The sequence below is a fragment of the Balaenoptera physalus genome (genome assembly GCF_965194825.1).
Source record: "Balaenoptera physalus genome assembly, chromosome: 21".
Classification (NCBI taxonomy): Eukaryota; Metazoa; Chordata; class Mammalia; order Artiodactyla; family Balaenopteridae; genus Balaenoptera; species Balaenoptera physalus.
This window is the reverse complement of record NC_138902.1, coordinates 11,256,950-11,276,263: the sequence shown is the minus strand read 5'-3', so window position 1 is coordinate 11,276,263 and position 19,314 is coordinate 11,256,950. Positions and strand designations below refer to the sequence as shown.

Sequence of the window (19,314 nt, the reverse complement as noted above, 5' to 3'; positions counted from 1 at the left end):
GCTGCCAAAGGCGACACCCGAGGAGACCCCTGACCCTTCCAGCAAAGGTGCTGCTCCAGCCCCCCTCCCCCCTGCACACCCCTCCCCCCAGCCTGGGGTCTAACCATCTCCCCAGTCGGGCTACCAGCCCCAGACAACCAGGTCGGTGGCAGACTGTGGCCTGTTCAGGAGCTCAGACCCACGCAGAAAAGAATCCCAAAGATGACTGTTGGCTTCTTCCCCAAGCACACACCTCTTTTGATCAATTCATGTGCCAATTTCAAACTCAGCTTTTTAAAGAACACCTCTCATCCTGAAGGATGCTTACTGAGCTGCCCTTACATTTCACCCGATAACTTCGCAGTCCTTCTCCTGTCCCCATGATGCAGAAGGAATTCAATACATCTATAAAATGTCTTATTTCCTGGGTCAGCTAGGAAACAGCGTAAGTAGGGCAAGGTCCTACTTGATGAGGCTTAATCTCATTTACTGACATGAGCTGAGTCATAATTAATAGTTGCTTACATCCTCCAGCTTGATACACTCAAAAGCAGATACGAGGAGAGTATCCACTGAGCTGCTTCTGGGCTGTGAGGATCTCTTCCCTGACACTCACGGGCCACACCCAGGCCAGGCCCTCCCTTTGACAGATGACGGGAGGGAGCCGGGTCCCCCATGCAGAGAACCTGGGGCTCTGAAGTAATTTTCCAACACCTTCCCTGAGGCCCAAGTGCTTCACACACACCCTCTGAAAATGTACCACCTGCTCTCCCGGCAACCGGGGCTGGATCTTGAATTCTGACACTTAAGTCGAAATATCTCTTCAGGGGCACGATGTGAAATCCAGTAACCCTCTGCTACATGTGGGTGAGCCTGACTAGTAAGACAAAGAAACTACCAGCTTTTCCTGGTAACATTTAAATAAAACAGGAGATTCACTTTTGGAATCTTATGACTTGCAGAGAACAGTAAAGCAGAAACATTTTTCTTTCACCATTCAGGATGTAGATCTTGTCATAAGGAGTTTCTATTAACAACATCATTCTTGAGTAGCACACGAAAACATCGACTGCACACGCTTCAATGTTAAAAAGACAGTTTAAAAAGTAATAGTATATTTAGGGCAGAAAACGCTGAGTTTCACATTTTCACACGAATGATAAAAAATGGAAACATTACTAGAATGGGTCTGAAACTGGCCTCCGCCCCCTTTAAACGGCATATTCACAGATAAGCGGAGCGGCCCTGGGAGCAGAGGGGCCTGGAGAAAGGCAGGTGGACGCTGTTCTGATGATGGCAGAGGCAGGGGGACGGGCAGAGGGGACGAGGAGGGGAGAAGAAGGAGAAAATGACGTCGGAAGGAAAGGTGACAGCGCAGCCAGAGGTTAGGCACCACCTGGAACAGGGGTTTGGAGGCAGAGGGTGCAGGTAACAGAGGCAGGAGGAGCAGGTGTCCTCGCTGGGGACTGAGCATGGACACAGAGCCTGGAAACGATGACGTACGACGTGCAAAGTGAACGACGCGGGACTTCCCTGGTGGCGCAGTGGCTAAGCCTCTGCGCTCCCAATGCAGGGGGCCCGGGTTCCATCCCTGGTCGGGGAACTGGATCCTGCATGCACGCCGCAACTAAGGAGTCCGCCTGCCGCAGCTAAGACCTGGTGCAACCAAATAAATTAAAAAAAAAAAAAAAGGGAACGACGCAAACTGGAACAGAAGTGGCCAGGACGTCGGCCAACAGATGCGGCCCCTGCCCAGCCCTGTGAGTCCTTCGCCTCCTCCTTTTCTCTCTGCTCTTAGAAAGGAGCATTTGTTTCTCCTGCCCGGAGAAGGGGAAAGAGCACAGGACCAGTCAGGGCCCTGGGTCCATGCCACTCCAGCCTGCTCCTGGCTCCACAGCCCTGGGCAAGTCATATCAACGCCTCATCTGAAAAGTGGGAAGAACGGCACACAGCATGGTGGTGGGTGAAGGCCCCCAGCTCAGCGCCACGGATCCACACGTGGCGACCTGCTGTTACTGGCAGATAAAGCCCTGGGCAGCGGTCAGGAAACCTGAAGCCCAAGCCTGGCTCTGCTACTAACTAGCAACGTGATCATGGGTAAGTCCCGTCTCACCATCTGCAAAGGAGAACAGTAATAGCAAATCTAATGCCTGCAAAGTGTTTTGTAAGTTGCGGTTAGCCTCAAGCAGCTTGAAGTTATGGTATCACTGTAGTCACAGGAATTGGAACAGCGTGAGGTTCCCAAATCCTTCTAGAAGGATCTTTCTCACTCGCATGCCCCCGTCTCCCTCCGGTGCTGCTCTTCTTCCTCGATGTGCCAACTCTGGCCTTGTCTTTGCTTGAAGACGGACATACACTGTTAAGGCACAGGAGCTTCTTTGAGGGGTGGAGGGAGGTGAAGCGGTAGAGAAAAAAGAACCCTAAAAGGTACGAAGAGAAAAAATCCACACAAAATGGTAAAGCCACTTCGGAAAACAATTTGGTGGTTTCTTATACAATAAAGCGTACAAGCCAGCAGTCCCATTCTGAGGTGTATTTACCCAAGAGAAATGGAAACACACGTCTACACAGGAAACTTTCTGTTCTCTCTCTCGAGTATGGTGGTGGTTACACTACTATGCATGTGTGTCACAACTCATGGCACTGTACGCTTACAACTGGTGGGCTTGACTGTATATAAATTATGCCTCAATCAACCTGATTAGAAAATAACACTGGAATATATAAATAGGTGAGGTGATGGATGCATTAATTAACGAGATGGCAAGAATCCTTTCACAATGTAGATGTACAAATACATATCAAATCATCACGGCGTACACTTTAAATTGTTAACATTTAAATGGTAGTATTTTACCATTTTATTTGTCAATTATATCTCAACAGAGCTGAGGAAAAAAAGAAGGAAAACAACAGGGTCATCTTGGATATTTTCCCTTCCTGTACTGCCACACTGTCCCCCCAACCCCCAAGTCCCTTAGGATAAAGTATAAAAGTTAAATAGTTAAAAACAGAAAGAAAGAGTCACTCCCTTACCTAAGGAAAGAAGGAACATTCCACTCAGACACAGTAAAACCGGCCAGTGCAACCAACGGAGCCAGGGGTCAGGGGCAGGCTGTCACCCTTGCTCCAAACAATGGTGTGGAGAAGCAAAGAGCACACCAGATCAGAGAAGGAGGCTGCACTGCACAGGGAAAGCCCACAGAAAGGGACTCACACGCAGCTGTTCCGAGGCCAGAGACGAGAGAGGAAGGCCTGCTGCTGGGAGAGCCTGCTGACCGCCCTTCAACATGGGCACTTAGTGCCTCCACAGAGAAAAGAACAGCCGGCCTTCCCGTGGAGGTAAGTCTCCATCAGTTCCGCAGGACCCGAAAAGAGGTACCCTTCAAGAGCATTCCAGGTTAGGGCAAATCTAAGCATTTCAGCTGAAAATCACTTCTGTGGAGGGCCACAGACTGCAGGTGCTTTAAATCTGAACTTGCAGACATCTCATGTACCAAAGCTTCCAGGAGGTCAGTTACAGTAGATGAGAGCATGAGATAATAAAAGCGTCACCTTGTTTGCAACTCCAATACCAAACTCGAAAATCAGTCCAGTAATGTCATCTCCCAAAAGTACAGTCAGAAATGATTTACACAGTTCCGAGCAACGGTGTTTATTTTCATACGAGGAACGGTGCTTGTACACTTGCCAGGCTGGGCCAGAGGCAGGGCCATCCCAGTCCTCTACCTTGAATGAGGAGGACTCAGGTGGGAATGGTGTACTTTATGACATCAGTCTCAAAGGTTCAAGAAAACAAGTAAGTAAATAATTTAAAATGTGAATAAATACTCATGTACAAAGATGTTTATTAACAGGGTCGTTTATAATGATCATGAAAAAGAGGAAACCACCTAACTGTCCCCAGACAGGAGAATGGCTGCGGAAACACGGGTGACTTCTAAAGACGAAATATTATGTAGTCACTAAAATGGTGTAACTTGAGAGTTTTACATGACATTGGAACATAGTAATAATGCTAAGTGAAAAATCAGTACACAAAATGGCCTGGGCCATATCTCAACCGTGTTTAAGAATGCACCGGGGGCTAAGGGACTAAAGAAACACGCCCAATAAGAGCGACTCTCTCTAGGTGTTCTTTACATTTTTTGATATTATGAAAATTGTCTACAATGAGCCATTACTACTTTTATGAATAAAAAAAAAAAACCTTCAAACACTACAAAGAAAAGTACTTTTTTTTTAAAGTTAGGCATGTACAACGAAAACATGCTTCGTTTTTCCTAGTAAAGAAAATGAATTTCATATGAATCTGTCTGTTTTCAGCCTAGGCCTCTCAGACAATTCTTTCTTCCTTACGACCCACAACCTAAGATGCAGAATACGTCTTCTGTTCTCTTCATTTATCTTATCTTTGTTTTTCACTTTCAAGGCTGTCCCTTCGTTGTGGTGTCTGAGCCCTCGGTGGATAGGTCTCTGCATGGTTTGGGGCCTCGATGTGCAGGAGTCTAAAGGTTCCTCCTCGGTCATACTTGCTCTTTCTCTGGATTCTTTCTTCAGCCTTCTCATGCTCCTCTGGAGGCTTTGGCCATCAGGACTGAACTTCACCCAAAGAATAAGAACATTTCCTGCTGGTCCAAGTACTTCACAGTAGTTGAGGTTAATGTTTACAAGAAACAACCTAGGATGAACTCTTCTAGCCTATCTTGGTTCACAGAATTAGAGAATCATAAAACATTCGATCTGGAGGGACTTTTAGAAGTTATCTATTCCAATTTTGGTCCTTCTGAAGATGTGACTGTCCTGACAGTACAGCTTGTGATTATCCACTTACTACATAGGCGGCGCTCAAACGAAACCCGTGTGAAGGCAGCGGAAGTCATGCCCCTGGCTGACATGCATCGGGCTTTCTTAATGACCCTACTCCTGACCCCGGGGGTTGGGACACCTTGAGGTCCTGGCCTCAGCCAGGGGTGGGGAGGCAGAGACCATGGGGAAAGAGCAGAGGGTGATAAAGAGAGCGGGTTACCAAGAAGGCTGCAGAGCCTGCACCCTGGAACGTTTTCAGGGTCAGCTGATGTCTCAAGTGCTGTCCAGCTCCGTTATTTTACATCATCCAGAGACCACAGGGCCGGGAAGAGGCGGTTTAGCCTGGAACTATGAACCACAGGATTGTCCTGAGGGGAGACGGAGTGGAAATTTCTGACCCTCTCCTGAGCAGTGCAGTCAACGGCCTTCATGAATTTATGGAACATGAACAAACTTATTTTGGTCCTCTAGCTACAGTTTCCACTGCAGAGCCTGTGGGCTCAGCCCTTCTGTACCAGGCCCCGTTCCGGATATATTCACTCTCCCTCCTGCATTTTTGTCATTCTGACATTTAAATTTCTTGTTGGCTCATAAAGCGTGTGTGTTATTCAGATGTTTTCCACACAGCCTTTTGCTCCCTGGGAAGGCACTGTCTAAACCTAGGAAGTAAAAATATTTTTTAAAGGATGAAGAAATAAAAGCAAAATTAATTCAAATGAATTAAAAGTTAAAGGAGTTAGGATGATTTGGCCTGAAGAAGGGAAGATTTAGGAGGTCCTACATGACTTACATGAAAAATATTTCTTAAAAACGGAAAGGCAGCCTCAGGAGGCATAAGTGCTAGTTTTCTGGAGGTGTTCAAATGGGATCTGAATGACTGAGTGATGGGTTAGAGCAACAAAGCCCCTACCTATTGTTTCCATTTTAAACGGATAATTCAGTGATTCCATGAAAAGGTTACCAAAAGGAAATACATTATCAGCCACTCTTTACCCAGTTGGAGATACAGCAAACACTCTTTCCAACGACAGGCGAATGGATAGACAAGATGTGGCACGTACATACAATGGAATATTACTCAGCCATAAAAAGGAACGAAATTGGGTCATTTGTAGACACGTGGATGGACCTAGAGTCTGTCATACAGAGTGAAGTAAGCCAGAAAGAGAAAAGCAAGTATCGTATATTAACGCATACGTGTGGAACCTAGAAAAATGGTACAGACGAACCTATTTGCAGGGCAGGAATAGAGACGTAGACGTAGAGAACGGACATGTGAACACAGAGGGGGAAGGGGAGGGTGGGACGAATTGGGAGATTAGGTTTGACATAAATACACATTATACATTATACATAAATGTGTAAGTAAAATAGCTGGCTAGTGGGAATCTGCTGTATAGCACAGGGAGCTCAGCACAGTGCTCTGTGACGACCTAGAGGGGTGGGATGGGGGCTAGCGGGTGGGAGGGAGGTCCAAGAAGGAGAGGATATAGGTATACATAGAGCTGATTCACTTTGCTGTACAGCAGAAACTAACACAATACTGTAAAGCAATTATACTGCAATTTAAAAAAAAAAGTCTTTCATTGTAATAAGAAAAACTACACTCAGGAGGAAAAAACTTTGTAACTGAATGGGTTGCCACACACTGCAATAAGCTCCCACTGGAAATGTGGAACTACTTGCAGTGAAGATTTGAAAAAGATTTGAAAAATAGATTATTACCATCTTGCGGAGTGTTTTAGGTGCAATACTGCTTGAAAGCCAGGGACTAGAACAGCTGAGCTTTACACATTTTCTCCCACTCCAAGACAGAAGTGGCTTCTGAACGTTTTTCCCTTTCTGTAGGCACTATAGACAGATTCCCTCCAAATATTCTAGGTAAATTTTTTTCTTCACTCCTAACCAAAAATAGATGCGTTTTCATGAGCAAATCACTTAACATCACATCCCTTCTATCAACTGGCAAACCTAGGATCACTTGTTCCAGTTCTGTGCCCTGAAGTGTTGGGCTGCTTGGCTAAGTTCCAGGAACTATATTAGGGAAATACTTTCCCTTCAGCCGCAGTTTAAAATGGAACTATGTATATAAATAGATATCTTGGTTCTTACATATTTATTTGCTAATTCTGTTCCAAGTGTAATGGAAGCTCAATAAAAATGTGAATGACACAAAAACATTGATTCCTGATATCACTACATATTATTTCTATTAATGGAACATTAGTATAAATAGAAGAGTTGATAGATGAAGATTATTATCTTAAGTATTTTCCATGCTCAACTTATAGCCCCATATTTCTTGTTCTCATTCCAGAGGTTCTTAAGCAATAGTTCTTAGGCAGCAGAAGCAAGAGAGGACAGATAGCTATTAAAATGATTTAGTTGGACTTTTTGGGATGTAGCAAAGTCTGTTCAAGGCTCTGAAGTGCCTCATCAGAAGGCTGCAAACTTGATTCAGTTCCACCAGTAAGTGCAAAAGAGCAGTGTAAGTAGCCTAAACAAGGCAATAAGTCCATAAATTGTTCATCTGGTTGGTAAGTCAGGTGAAAGTTTAGCAGTTCTTCATATCTCTGAGACTATGAAATTAAAGTCTTGTTATCAAATTAAGAAACCATAAGCATTTACTTGATATCACCTTCAAAGGACCACGGAGACAGAAGTTAAAAAATATAAGAGAGATAAGACAGTTTATAAGATTTCTTTGAAAATAATTTCCCGATTCTGAGAGTACTCCTGGCACTTCATTCCTTATGCATGATTAAGATAAACTTTCCTGGGCAAGTCACTAGCTCCCTTTGCCTCAGTTTTTCCTTCAGAAAACTTAGAGCTGGGGAGGATGCTTTGATGTGAACATAAAGGGCTTTCTTATAATAACCAGAAAGCAACCAGATATAAGCTACTCTTTACTGATGTTTTAAATCAGTTAAGAAAAATATGTAACTATACTGTCTTTTATCATTACCTACTTAATTACCTTTACTGGCGTTCCTGTGTATGTATTCAAATTGCTGTCTTGTATCACTTCCTTTCAGCCTAACGAACTTCTTTTAGTATTTCTTGTAAGGCAGATCTGCTAGGAGGGGATTCTCTCAGTTTTCATTTACTTGGGAATGCTTTTATTTCGAAAAGACAGCTCTGCAGGATGCAGGACTCTCTCAGCACTTTCACACGTCTTCTCACTGCCTGCGGGCCTCCACTGTTCCTGATGAGACGTCAGCTGTAGTCTTGGTGGGCTTCCCTCATACTCCACAAGTCACTTCTCCCTTGCTGCTTTCCGATTTTCTCACTTTCAAAATTTTGACTATAATATGTCTGGGTGTGGATCTCTTTGTGTTTATCCTCGTTTGCATTTGTTAAGCATTCCGGGTGTGTAGGTTAGTGTTTTTCATCAGCTTGGGGAAGTTGTCAGCCGTGACTTCTTTGAGTGTTTCTTCTGCCCCTTTCTCTCTCTTCTACTTCTGGTATTCCCATTGTGACACTTAACAGTGGCCTATATTTTTCTGAGGTTCTGTTCATTTTTCTTCATTCTTCTCTCTTTCAGTTCTTCAGACCAGATAATCTCTGTCACTCTGTCTTCAAGTTTGCTGATTCCTTCTTCTGACAACTCAAATCCACGGTGCAGCCCCCTAATGAGTTTTTCATTTTGGTTACTGTACTTTTCAACTCGAAAATAGCCACTTTAAAAAAATGTTTTAATTGTGGTTAAAATAAACATAAACTTTACCATTTAACCATTTTTAAGTGTATAGTTCAGTGACATTAAGTGCATTCACATTATTGTGCAAACATCCCAATCATCCATCTACAGAACTTTTCACCTCAAACGGAAACTCTATACCCATTAAACAACAATTTTCCATTCTCCCTGGCAACCACCATTTTACCTCCTGTCTCCATGAATTTGACTACTCTATCATATGAGTGACATTATACAGTATTTGTCTTTTTGTGACTGTCTTAACTTCACTTAGCATAATGTCTTCAAAGTTCACCCATGTTGTAGTATGTGTCAGAATTTCCTTCGTTTTTTTAGGCTGAGTAATAGTCCATTGTATGTATACACCACATTTTGTTTATCCATTCATCTGCTGATAGACCTCTGGGTTGCTTCTACCTCTTGGCTATTGTGAATAATGTTATTAAAATGGGTGTACAAATACCTCTTCAGGTCCCTGCTTTCAATTCTTTCGGGTATACACCCAGAAGTGGGACTGCTGGGTCGTATGGTGATTCTGGTTTTAATTTTTTGAGGAACTGCCATACTATTGTGTACCGCAGCTGCACCATTTTACATTCCCACCAGCAGTGCACAAAGGTTCCAATTTCTCCACATGCTCACCAACACATTATTTTCTATTTTATTTTGTTTTTTAATAGTAGCCATCCTAATGGGTGTGAGGTGATATGTCTCACTGTGATTTTGATTTTCATTTCTCTAATGATTAGTGATGGTGAGCATCTTTTCACTCTAATGATTAGTGATGGTGAGCATCTTTTCATGTGCTTGCTGGCCATTTGTAAATCTTCTTTGGAGAAATGTCTGTTTAAGTCCTTTGCCCATTTTTGAACCAGGTTGTTTTTTGCTGTTGTTGTAGGAGTTTTTTACACATTTATATTTTGGATAATAACCCTTTATCAGATACATGATTTACAAATGCTTTCTCCCATTCTGTAGGTTGGCTTTTCACTCTACTGATTGTGTCTTTCGATGTGCAGAAGCTTTTAATTTTGAGGTAGTCCAATTTATCTGTCCTTACTTTTGCTGCTTTTGCTTTTGGTGTCGTATCTACATTTGGTTCCTTTTTTTTTATCCTTTCTATCTCGTTAAGAATACTCTCTATCTATGCGATGAGTCACTGCTCCCACACCTTCCTTTAATTCTTTAAGAATGGTTTCTTTTAGCTTTTGAACTAAGAAAATAAAATAATAGCTTCTTTGAAGTCTTTGTCTGCTAAGTTCAGTAACTGGGCCCCTCCAAAAGCAGTCTCTACTGTCCAGTTTCTCTAACATGTCCCATAATTTTCTGTTGAAAAATGGACATTTTAGATAATATATTGTAGTAACTCTGGTTACTGGTTACTCCCTCCCCACCAGAGGTTTGTTGTTGTTATCTGGTTGTTTGTTTACTTGGCTGGACTAATTCTGTGGAAGTCCACTTTCCCTACAGGGTACAGCTGTTGATGTCCCTGCTCAGATATTTCTCCCTTTTATATACTTCAGTCTGGCTTGCTAGGGATCAGCCTTGGGACAGCATAAGACACTTACCGGTCAAAGGTTGTGCTTAAGTCCCCTTAGCTAGTTAGGTTTTCACCCTCTACCATGACGTTTGGGGCTTAGAGACTACTTTCACAGTTCAGAGAGCAAGGGGTGGAGGGAAGGTCTGAATATAAAGGAGCTGCACAGAGTTGGAATTATTACGTATCCTGGCTGTGCTACTGGCCATAAAAACCTGAGCATGTGTAAAACCTCATAGCACTGTACACCAGAAAAAGTGAACTTTACTGTACGTAAATTTTTAAGTGACTGGATTTGCCTTTTAAGAAAAGATACCTCTACACCTGTACTGCTCTTACACAGCTGGATCCAATTTGATCACTTGGGTTCTTAAAAGTTCAGTACTTAATATTTAATAGCGGGATAGAAAACAAAATTTTTCTTATTATACTATTGCCTACTGGGGGTCACTTCTTCTCAGAACACAATACAAACTAAAATTAAAAAACCATATCCTTCTAATGCTTAATAGTTAGTATGATAAGGTCAAGCTTTTATACCTGACCAAAGAAGTCTCTTCTGGATTAGGCGTCGTCATTTTTCTTCAAGTAAAAATTCTGGATTTCCTTAATTGTTACTGACAAGGCCCACAGAGCCTGAAGACACTATGACTTAAAGATCAAGGAAAAATCAAACGAATGTAAACAAAAGTAGAGATGGCAAAAATCAGGCCTGACAGACAAGGTGTAAGGCTGGACGCACTGCCTGCCGGGTCCCCAGGGATCCTCAAGTCTGCACAGCAGGCTGAGGTACAGAGTGACAGAACAACTCAGCGAGCCTCTCTTCCCGCTCCGGCCACTTTAATTTCAGGTCAAGTTGAAAGCAATCCCTCTTTTTTTTTTTTTTTTTTAAACCTTTATGATAGTAGATGAGCTCATTTATAACTCCCAACCACCTCGCTACGTTGAGTACATCCGTACCCTCTCATTTTTGCTTTTAATCTTCAGAGTAAAGGCAAAAACAAACAAAACAAAAAGGGAATGAACAAAGAAAAAAACAAAAAGGAAGAAACTCAGTCCAAATTTTTAAGCCAAGATTCTTTCTCCTCTTGCTCTTACAAAAGCCACCCTTTCCCTCGACAGCCACCAGTTTCCTGCCTTTTCTAATGTAGTCTATAGTTTCATGAAATACTTTTATCTGCTTTACCCCTTTTATTTTTTTATTTTTATTTTTTTATAAATTTATTTATTTATTTTTGGCTGTGTTGGGTCTTCGTTGCTGTGCGCGGGCTTTCTCTAGTTGTGGCGAGCGGGGGCTACTCTTCATTGCGGTACGCGGGCTTCTCATTGCGGTGGCTTCTCTTGTTGCGGAGCACGGGCTCTAGGTGCACGGGCTTCAGTAGTTGTGGCGCACGGGCTTAGTTGCTCCGCGGCATGTGGGATCTTCCCAGACCAGGGCTCGAACCTGTGTCCCCTGCATTGGCAGATGGATTTTTAACCACTGCGCCTCCAGGGAAGTCCCTGCTTTATCCCTTTTAAAAGGATGCTTTCTTTCTACCTTTGTGCCACTCAACTGGCAAAGCCTTCTATCAATCAAACTGTGACCACCTGCTTATTCATCTTGATACACATCTCTGCTCTCACCGTGTGCGGATAGCTCTGTGTCTCACTGAAGTTGGAACCGCTTGGTGGCAAGGGTGTGCGGAAGTGGCCTCCACAGTCCTCACTGGGAACAGGGTTCCATCCACTGACTATCTGACTATCTGGGTTAAACCGTTCACCCACTGCTCTTTTCCCCTCCCCTGCCCAGAGAAAATGAAGATAAACCCATGGGGGATGTGTCTTTACTTCCTCGGGGAGGCAAGAGTGTGGAGAAGGATTACGAGATGATTCCTACTGTATAAGTGCAGGAGAAAGAGACAAAGATGATGAAGAAAGGAAAGAGAGGATGAGGAGAAGAACGCTCCTTGTAAGGATGAAAACAGTAGGAAGGAAACTTGAAAAACCAGCTTTCTCAGTTCTCAGGATTCCAGGAAACACTCCTGATGAGTAACAAAGGTTCTGAACCAAAGACTAGGTCAAAACGTGGTTGTACAGGATCCTAGATTCCTTCTGGTTTCTCAAGGCTCTTTGGCTTTAAATTAAGCTTAAGGTATCAGTCCTCTTGACAGTGGATTCAACTGAATCTCAGTCCAGACCTTCGTCTTCAAGTGAACCTGGGGCTGGATCCACTCATTTGGGCCGAGGCTTAGGAATAGACGAAATGAGAGACCCTTTACATAACCATCAAAAGGACTTACCCTCTCGACTCACCATACAAAGCGAGTAGAAAGGGAGGTCTCCTGCTTCTGCTCAAGACTTTCTTAAATCAACGGCCACCCGTACCAAAGCAGCTCCCCAAAACAGCCTTCTGATTAAGGCCACAAGGACATCCTGGCAGCGTGTGGCAGAAGTAACTGAGACAGCCGGTGCTCTCCTACAGGGCCATCACTCACCTCAGTAAACGCTGCTGAGACACACGCAGATACCACACAGCTAAGTACAGTGGAAACACTACCCGAGCCGCCAGCACATGGTTCCACCACCCCACTACTCTGGATCTATGATCTAGAAGGACAGCCCCTGACAAAACTTAAGTGGGTAATCGTAACACTAGGCATACCATTTTAATGACTTTTTAAAATATGCTGGATTCCCCAGCTCCCTGTCTTCGCTCTCCACAAAACACTGAACCTGAGACCCTGGCCAATTTGACATTCATGTGAGAGTTCACGGACCCTCCAGAGCACCCAGTAGTGGCGGCAGACCCCTGCTGAATGCCCTTCACACTGCAGAATTAACAGGATCAACCTTCACTGGTAATTGCTACACATCAGCCTATGTGGGCCTCTTCCCAAGAAACAAGATCTCAAGTCTCTGCCTTACAGTTTTCCATTGTAAAAATAATATGCGTGCATATAAAATTTTTGGTAAATATGGAAAAGGAGAAAGTAAGGCAAGGAACACTGCTCCTAGCCCACCACTGCAAAATGGCCATTGTTTTTGTGTACACTTTGGTGCACTAGTTTTATCCACAGGGGTAGGCATTAATTATGTAAGCCACTGGGAGGCCACTGGTGAATTAAATAAAATATAGAAGTCAAAATAAAAATGAGTTACAGGGCTTCCCTGGTGGCGCAGTGGTTAAGAATCCTCCTGCCAATGCAGGGGACACGGGTTCGATCCCTGGTCCGGGAAGATCCCACATGCCGCGGAGCAACTAAGCCCGTGCGCCACAACTACTGAGCCTGTGCTCTAGAGCCCGCGAGCCACAAGTACTGAGCCCACGTGCCACAACTACTGAAGCCCGTGTGCCTAGAGCCCGTGCTCCGCAACGAGAAGCCACCGCAATGAGAAGCCCGTGCACCGCAACGAAGAGTAGCCCCCGCTCGCTGCAACTGGAGAAAGCCCGCGCGCAGTAACGAAGACCCAATGCAGCCAAAAATAAATAAATAAATAAGTTTATTAAAAAGAAATTAATTACAATAGTTCCTTTTTGAAAAGAAAGTTTTTCATTATTACATAAGTAATATATGCTCGTTGAAGAAAAAAAGTCTAAAATACAGGTAACCAAAAAGCCAGGGGAAAAACATCATGCGTGAGCTCATTTCCTACACATAACTATTGTTTATAGTTGGTGCACTGCATTCTTTTTTTATGTACATATAAATGCCTTCCTTTTAAAACAGGAATTAAAGCCACTGGCCCATTTAAAAATGCCTTCCATTCAAAAAATGAGGTGATACACGTTTTCTGTAACCTGATAGTTTTACTCCATGTACATCCAACATCATCATTTCAAACGGCTGCAGTGTGTTGCATTATATGGCAACACCATAAATTATTTAACCTGTACCTTACTTGGTTGTCTCTGGGGATCTTTTATTGAATTATTAGGTGAGTAATTCTTGTGTAGTCTAATAACCAGCTAAAGAGTTTTTTTTCCTGTCCTTTCGAAGACATTAAATTTTTTGACTCAACAACTACCATGAGACAAAGTTAATCCCAAACCATTTAACCACTCTCATTAAAAAAAAATTTTTTTTAATTAATTAATTAATTAATCTTTGGCTGCGCTGGGTCTTTGTTGCTGCGCACAGGCTTTCTCTAGTTGTGGCGAGCTGGGGCTACTCTTCGTTGCGGTGCACGGGCTTCTCATTGCAGTGGCTTCCCTTGTTGCGGAGCACAGGCTCTAGGCGCGCGGGCTTCAGTAGTTGTGGCACGTGGGTTCAGTAGTTGTGGCATGCAGGCTCAGTAGTTGTGGCTCACGGGCTCTAGAGCACAGGCTCAGTAGTTGTGGCGCACGGGCTTAGTTGCTCCACGGCATGTGGGATCTTCCCGGACCATCGCTCGAACCCGTGTCCCCTGCATTGGCAGGCAGACTCTTAAACCACTGCGCCACCAGGGAAGTCCCATCACTCTCATTTTTAATGACACATATGTGGACTAGATATGACTGATTTTAGAAACAAAATTACTTTTGCCAGGGCAAAATACCGAAGAAGACTATTTTGTCATTTCTCTTTGTACAGAAATGAAAATAGCCTTTTGCCTGCTACCATGAAGAACCAAATCAAGCAGCCATTTGGATTTCCTCTACTGGATATATAGTTATTGAGAGTTCAGGGGTTTTAAAGATAGTATTTTCTATTCAGAGACTGATCCAGGGCGTTAGAAGTCAGTCGTCTCTGCTCTCTGAATCACTAAGACAAACCTGTCTTCTCTGTGTGCAACCACCACAGGGACCAGGTCTCACATACTCTGTGCGTGGACACAGATGTAGAACGTGACAGTACACGCGGCCTCATGTCTGAGAAGTCAGTTTTTTCCAACATAACGAGGTCTGGAGACTCAGTGACAGCCTTGGAATACTCACCTGCCACCTTCACCCTCTGTCTCCCATGACAAGGCAAACGAGTCTATGCCAGACTGCCCTCACTTGAAGGAATGTTGAATACTCTGCAAATGTGTGATAAAGAACAGCTATAAAAGCTAAGGATGCCACTATCCCCGTTCCCAGCGCTGAGCTCTGAGGGCCTCAGAGCCGAGCCAAGGCAGGACGTGGCCTCTCTGGGGACAACAGTGCGATCCTGGTGTGACACTTTCTAGGCAGCACTGGCAAAACATGTCCTCAGAGAACCCTTTCTTCACTCTGATCACAGGAAGCCCTGATTGTCCTAAACGCTATACAAAGTGTAACACACACACTCTCCGTAGTTTGTTTTCAACCCCAGACAACTCCTTCAAGCAAAAGTACAAAGGAAAAATACACAAAAGGGCAAAGACAACTAAATTAAGATGCATTTTTATTATGTGCAAAATGGGGGGCTGCGGGGGGAGGAGAGGGACTCAGGAGTAAGTACCTGGACTGGGGAGGGTCAGAACTGCCAGCTGCCCGATTCGAGATCATTAATTACACAGGCAAGGGCAGAGCACCTGTGGCCTTGGACGGTGCAACGGAATAATTCACTAGGTATTTGTGTTAAGTGCCTACTAGGTGTCCCGTTGGTTGTTTGCTGCGGATACAAAACAACAGGATAAACAGGTCCCTATCCTCCGGCTCTAAGGGAGACCCACTACCACAATATATTTAGGTCCCCCTGTCCCCAGCTTCCAGGTGGCAGGTGGAACTCCCCGTGCAGGCACGAGGGATGGCATCCTGCAGGCAGAAGGGACGGAGTTGGGAAGATGGGGTGGCATCACACTGCCTCTGTCCCCACGCTTCTTCTGAAATGGGGAAGAGCCCCCCTGAAATGGGGACTGTCACAGCAGTCTGCGGCACAGAGGGGTCACGGGCCAACATCAAGGGGCTCCCTATTTTCCCAGCTGCCCAAAGCTGCCCTCAGGTGGCTGCTGAGAAGTCACACGGGGAGCAGACAGCCTATTTAATGACACTGTGATAAAGCAAAAGCAGGAGATATAACACAGTATGACTTCTATCACAATATCTCATCTGCTCCTCATCTGAAATGGGCACTGTCTTAACTACTGAGTTCAGAAAAGTAACTGCAAAATTCTCCTGGGTAATTATTAGTCTTCTCTCGGTGACAGAGGAAATCCAGAGCAAAGTTAGGGCTAGAGGGGGCTGTGACAGGTCATTTAACTCCTGACTTCAGACAGAATATTGAAGACACTGCAAACAAATATAAACCCATTTTTAGATGACTTCAGGAAAAGCGTTTCTATTTTCCAGTACCCAAATTCCCCATTTTGTAATACTCTTCTTTGTACCTCATCTAGTGGTCCTCCAGCTTCATCCGAGTCACTTGGGGGGTGAGCCAAAACACAGATTGCTGGGTCCCACCTGCACAGTTTCTGAATCAACAGGTCTTGGGTGGGGCCTGAGAATATGCATTTCTCACAAGCTCCCAGGTGGTACTGATGCTGAGGGTACTAGGACCACACATTGAGGACCACGGTTCTAACCTAACCCTTACTGGACCGAACCCTTACATCCTCAATAGAACTGGATACTAATTGGCCATCATCCCCTGGTCCAGAGGCACACAGATACTGGAATAACAATTCAAGAGTCCCCTGGTCATTTTTTTCCCTTCAGCCTAAATAATAGATGTTCCCTAACCTCTTATTATAGGCATCATTTTTCAACCCTTTAATCATTTTTGAGGTTCTCTGTTGGTATCTCTCCAAGTCCCTTTTAGTTGTGGAGCCGTGAACGAGACCCGGAACCTTAGTCAGAGATGGGATGAGGTTGACTATAAAGGGAAAATGACTCACAGATTCATACCACATCCTCCTTTTATTAATCTCCTATACCCGAGCTTGCCTTGTTAGCTGCCTCTGATTCCTGTCCTTCTGACACCGTTCTGGGCTGCAGTCATGCTGAGCTGACCTTCGAAACGCCTTTCTTCAGAGAAGCTTCTCTAACTGATACAACTGTTGACTCGACATCCCCAGCCAGATTGGGGATGAAGTAACTTGTTCAATCGTGTATTAGTTTAAGAGGGAGAGAAAATTGGGAACCCAAATGCAGGTTTCTATCCAGACATCACTCTGTGGTGAAAGAAGCTCCTTACTTTTATGCGGTATCAAGTTTCCTCCTTTATAGACTAATTAACAGTCCCTTTCCAGGTGCAGGTGAAACTCCTGATCTCCTTCCCTGTGTGGGGAATCGTCCCAGAGACCTGGGGCTGTGGATCGGGCCCTGGGGGCCAACCCCCTCTTACCTCCATCACTTCCCCAGCTGCTGGAAGAGACAGGGAAGCAGGGCCCCGTGGCACTGCCGGCTGCCCGAATCCTACAAGGCAGAAGCCCAGATGGACTGAAAGCAGCCCACGGGTGACCCCCGACCCTCCCCATTTGTCTTCTTTTCCTTCCTTCTATTCCTTGCTCTGCAGGTTTACTCAGTGTCCAAGTCGCGGCCCAGGCTCTGTCCCGCCGAATTTGAGCATGTGGGCTCTTTGAGAGTAGGAACTATGCTTTCTTTGTGCATTGTATGGCTCTGGGGGTGCTTAATACATGCTAAATAGTAACAGCCGTCCCAGCATTTCCAGAAGCAATCGGCATTCCTGCCGAGGACCAGATCCTATTACCATACACTTGTGCCCAAGACAGGCAGCGCTGAAGACACCCCTCCGCTCACTGCTCCTTTCATCCGGAACTCAACGTATCAAATCCTATTCCTGCAAGAGTTCCTTCTGAAAGAGAACATTCTAGAAGTGTGATCACCGAGCACATGCATTAGGCTCCCAACCAAAAGGCAACCTGTTAGATAATGTAAGTCTAGCCACACAGTTAGCTACTAAAAACCGCATGTGGATGAAGGGGAGCCAGAGAAAAGGTTCCTCTCCACTTCCCTGAAAACCCCGCAAAGCTTCAGAGCAGACGGCTCTTGTCTAGGAATGACGTCACAGTAAAAGAAATCTACCGCGATCAGGAGTCACTCTGTCAGAGCCTCTGGGGCTGTAACTATTTTAAGAGGGAGAGGACTAGGACAGGAGGGCAGGCTGCCAGGGAGAGCAGCTTAAACAGCGCTGGAGGACACACCTGCACCAAGTTAAGTGCAGGAGGGCTACGGGAGGCTCAGACGTGCCCGGCACGCGGCCGAAACCACGGGTCCCGGGCTCCTTCCACAGGCCACAAAGCTGCCCACGTTTCTCAGCATCTGGACCCCCTGCTGGTGACTCTAGGTTGAGCTGATTGTGATTGGTCACGGCCAAGGTCACAAGTAGTCAACAGAGCCTCTTCTCAGGAGGGCACCGAGACCACTGTCCCTTTACCAGGCACCCGGGGTGAACAGCAGGAGGAGAACCGCGGCTCCAGCAAACAGGAGAAATTTCCACCCTGACACTGACATCACCTCCTGGCCTAGGTCACTCTCTCAAAGCGCATAAATCACAAAAACAAACACTCGGAAAGTGTCTACAAGCATTTTAGTAACTCCTCCTAAAAGAACATATGCTTCCTTGTAGTAAAAACACCTTTGGAAACTTCTTTCTGTTAAATTAAAAACATGGATAAATCTTAAACAGTTTTTCTTTTTCGCAGGACTAAACGACAATTGAGCGGATGAATAACAGCTTGAAAAGGATCTAATACCCAACCACAGTATACCTCTAAAAACACTCCACTGAGACTCTGATGGTGCCTTATTAACAGTCAAAAGTAAGAACAGTTACTCTCTTCGGATAAAAGTATATATTCTGAAGAACATCCTGGAACAAAGTCCCTTTAACTGCTGAAGATGACATTACAGACTTTTCTGTTATAATTACAATGAATCCGGATGGCAAATGTCTCTTCTACTCAATAAAAAGACTTAAGTTGAAAAAAAAAAAAAAGTTTATTTCTAAAAATAGCCCAAGAACTCAGTTCTATTTTCCCCATCTTACATTCTTTTCCTACTAAATGTACCACTGAAACATTTCCTTTCATTGTTGGCACCTTGGGCTGTTCGGATTTAAAATCAGACAATACATACTAACAAAGAAGTCTTTAAATACAGCTTTCCAAATGGAAAATGGCATCTGAGGGCAACCCTTCCTCCGGGCCCACAGATGATGGAGCCCTAACGCCTGGGAGCAGCTACTACCCCCTGTTAGAACTGTTTCATTAAAATCAACATTCCCAGGGGGGAGATAATCTACGTATTAATTGATAAAGAAATTCCTGCCAGGTTCTGTGTTATAAGCAAGTTGTTTGGCATGAAGTCAATCTTCTGAATTAAAACACACTTCAAACTAAGCAAGGTGATTCAGACTTAATTGAAAATATTCTACATTAAAATCTTTAGTTTTCTTCAGTCCAAATT

The 19,314-nt window shown here is 44.4% G+C and overlaps 1 protein-coding gene across 8 annotated transcripts in view; it reads right to left on the bottom strand.

Annotated features, from left to right (window-relative positions):
- SLC20A2 (solute carrier family 20 member 2) overlaps positions 1–19,314 on the bottom strand; it is a 107,197-nt gene that overhangs the window by 55,506 nt on the left and 32,377 nt on the right. The window contains exon 2 of one of the 8 annotated variants that reach the window (XM_082444339.1): positions 2,250–2,399. The exons of the other annotated variants lie outside the window; for them this stretch is intronic. The gene's annotated coding sequence lies outside the window, so the exon portion shown is untranslated. The remainder of the gene's footprint in view (positions 1–2,249; positions 2,400–19,314) is intronic. 8 annotated transcript variants of the gene reach the window in all.